Source organism: Centruroides sculpturatus, unplaced genomic scaffold, assembly GCF_000671375.1.
Source record: "Centruroides sculpturatus isolate CEXI.00-Female unplaced genomic scaffold, Cexi_2.0 scaffold349, whole genome shotgun sequence".
Lineage (NCBI taxonomy): Eukaryota > Metazoa > Arthropoda > Arachnida > Scorpiones > Buthidae > Centruroides > Centruroides sculpturatus.
Window position 1 is genome coordinate 171863 of NW_019384593.1, and position 3571 is coordinate 175433.

Consider the following 3571-nt stretch of genomic DNA (forward strand, 5'->3'; position numbering starts at 1 on the left):
TCCAATGTTTTTGTAACAGTAATTCTGTAGCTAAACAATAATGTACATTCTTTGCTCAATTACATTTGACACTATCAAAAATTGCCGGCGCAAATTCTTTACTCACAAAATAAGCGTTAGTTTGCAAGCGAAAACAAACGATGACATACGGTTTGCCTCGTAGTACAGTATAGTCTCTTGCGCAAGACAGTACCAAGAGGTCATTTGGGACTGTTCTAATTTAGATGATATGGATTGGAGTTTTGACAACAGAATTTTATCTTGCACAAATTTCTGCATCCACTAAATTTGTTATTATTATTGTTCATTTCTTTATGAAATAAACCAGCAAGGAGTTGCTTAACTTTCCCGGCAGCCATTACAACTTTAGTGGCGTCATCTATTATCATATTTTATTTTAAATCTTTTTACATTTTTAACTATTATAAAATGGCAAAAATCTTAATTTCGAGAGTAGCGATGAGTTTTATAAAAGAAATTTAAATGCTAATAAGGAATAAAATCGTCATTAAGTCCGAACTTACTGGAGATACACACGATTCCCATTATCTCCCCACACCCTTGACCTCTCACCACCAAAATTTAATCGCATCAATCCCCCTAATACATAAACCTCCATGCAAAATTTCCGAAATTTTTGACAAAAAACATAGGAGTTATTAGGCTTCGAACAAGGTGAGCAAAGTCGTGTCCTCCCGAATTTTTTTTTTTTTTTTTCATTTCTCGACGTTTCAAGGCGCCCTAAGTTAAAAAATGTCTTTTTTAACTTAGGGCGCCTTGGAGGTCTTGGAAATTCTTGGAGGTCATTTTTTGACCAATCGCCATACTTTCCCTCTGTTTTATATAACAGCTGGGAAAATAAAAATCTAAAAAAATAACCTTGGACCAATGGTTCTCCATTTACGCTATTGACTAGTTTTTTTTTATTTTTTGGGTTAAAGAAAATTTTTTTATATTGTATTTGTTATTTTTTGAGATTTTATTGATTTATTTTAAAGTTTTGTTTACGTTTCGATTTCATTAATCTTTGAAGTTTGGGGAGGAAAAATATACATTATGCATATTTTGTTGATTTTTGTCACTATTTGCATTTAGACTGGAGAAAAGTAAATTGTAAAGTCAGTATGTTACTTTTGTAAATATTTGTTTATTTTATAAAAGTCCTTGTTTTTCTTCGGATTTACATTCTTCTGGACTGTGGATACTTCCATATGCAAAAACATATGAAAGAAATATAAATTATTGTTCCTTTTGATAAGTGGTGAAAAATTACTATGAATACATCATGTATCGACTTACTATCGAGATTGCAATTGATATTTATTATTAATTTATAAATTGATATGTTTTTCACTCATCAAAAAACATTTAATTTTTAATATTTTTATATCATGTTATTACATACAAAATTAAACTTCGGGACGGAGATGGACATTAAGTTCGTGACTCGGTCTCAAATGGACAGAGTCACGAGCTTAATGACTGAGGATCCCCTCTATATAACCACATAAATATAAAATTATTTTAGTTGACAGAGTGATTGAATTTAAAAATATTTAAATTAAATTGTTTGATAGTTTGGAAGATATAAATTCATAATTGTCTGTAATCTTTTAAATCATATTTTGATAAATAACATGTATTAAAATTGTCAGAATAGACCAATTTCTATCTTTCTTTCTCTAATCCTAAATATTATTAATTAAAGGAGAAAATAAAGAAAATAAATGAAACAAGGTTTAAAAGTATTATTGTTATAATTACAGAATAATGAATAATTGTTAGGAAATAAACAGGAAGACTTGAAAAACGTTTTTCTAAAAGTTTTATTCTTTACCGTACTATATTTACTTAACTGAAAAAGCTATTTTGGCAAAAAACATGTAGGGTAAACATTGGCAATTTCGTGATACTTTTTAAATCCATCTTCATCAAATAAGTAATATAACATGAGATTTGAAATTTTTCTCGCAGATAGCGTGAAATATATTAAATTTGAAAATTTTGTTCAATTTGATTAAACTGTCATTTTTAACTAATAGCAAAATATCCATATTGTAAAAAAGAAAAAAAAATGGAAAATTTATAGAAGAGTTGAAATAGACTAGTTTCATCTTGTATTTACAAGCAAACAAAATGTTGATGGTAAGTGAATTATTCTTTGATATTTCAATAAACTAAAAACTGGATGTATTTAAACACACGGTTATTATTTTTTATTGTATTGTGCGTGTTCGGACCAGCAGACGATATTTTGTTTTTTTTTTTTTTTTTAAGTAAAAACTATTGAAAGGGGATACTCTTTCGCTTCGCGCTCTTTTACAAAAGTTGTAGCGTTTGTCTGGCGAACGTGCTTTTTTTCTATGTGCCTGATGTTAGTTCTGTGTTGATTCGGGGAGGAACCCTGGATGTGTGTGTCATTTTGTTCTACTTTTTGTGAATCCACAAATAAATTCACCAGCTATTTGTATTTGCTGGAGATGTTTGTTGCGTTAATTTATGGTCCATTTCGTAATTATACGCACAACAGTGCGTTTAAATTTTCTTAGCTATTTGGACAAATTCTTAGCTAATAATATATGCAACTTCATTAATCTATCTAACACTGTTCTCGAGATAAAGGAAAGACGGACAGACTGACAATAGTGGGAATTTATAATTCTACAATTTTTTAAAATTGCAACCCAATATATAAAGCTAAAGTATCTCCTTTACGAAATTAGCAATGTATTATCTCGAAATGACCACTGTACGCAACATAAAAAATATACTTCTAGAAAACTAAGATATAAATATATTCACAATGACAAAAAGCCATGCTGTTATCTTGAGAGTATGGTCTCTTTAATACGTGTAATTAACATGTACATTTATGAAATATATATCCAATAATTAAAGAATAATTACTTTTATCACGAATTTTCTAATGTTTATCTTACTAAGAATTTTTATAAATTTTAAATGACAAACTTTGAGTTTGCTTTAATAAATTCCTTATATCAGACTAGCGATGAATAAAAGACTTAAAAAAGAAAGAAAAATAGTAAAAGCAGAAAGAAACGAATCGTCTCCTTTCAACAATGAAAATAAATATGATATAAAAGAAAAATTTAAGACATTATTTAATAAAATAATTTTATAGTTTTAATTTCTTTTATGATAAAATATTATTTTGCTTTATGAAATTACTGGACATAAATTTGAATTTATTTGTTTTAAGATAAAGGATTTTTCGAGCAGAAAAGTAACAGAAAAAGAGCTTATATGAAAAATCTGACAAACGGTTTAAAAAAATTGTATGGCAGAAGAGTGTTTCTAATGACATACAGCAATACTCAAAAAGAAAAATTAGTGGGAGGCAGAAACATTAATAAAATATTTAAAAATTCTATCAAAATGTGTAGTACTGTTGTGTAGGCAAAGGAAAGCCTTATTTCTCTCTCGCAATTTCTGAAGACTCGGTAAATAGGTTAAATCAGGTAATTTAAAATTTTCACAGGAATTTTAACAGAAGAAAATACAGGGCTTAATTTTAACAGAAGAAAATACAATTAATAATATATATTTACAA

General features: G+C 28.0%; 1 long non-coding RNA gene across 1 annotated transcript; it reads left to right on the plus strand.

Annotated features, from left to right (window-relative positions):
* The first annotated feature begins 1801 nt into the window (after positions 1 to 1801).
* LOC111624813 lies at positions 1802 to 3357 on the plus strand. The gene is made up of 3 exons (XR_002756638.1): positions 1802 to 1939; positions 2043 to 2145; positions 3221 to 3357. It is a non-coding gene; the product is annotated as an uncharacterized LOC111624813 (long non-coding RNA).
* The last annotated feature ends 214 nt before the right edge of the window (positions 3358 to 3571 follow it).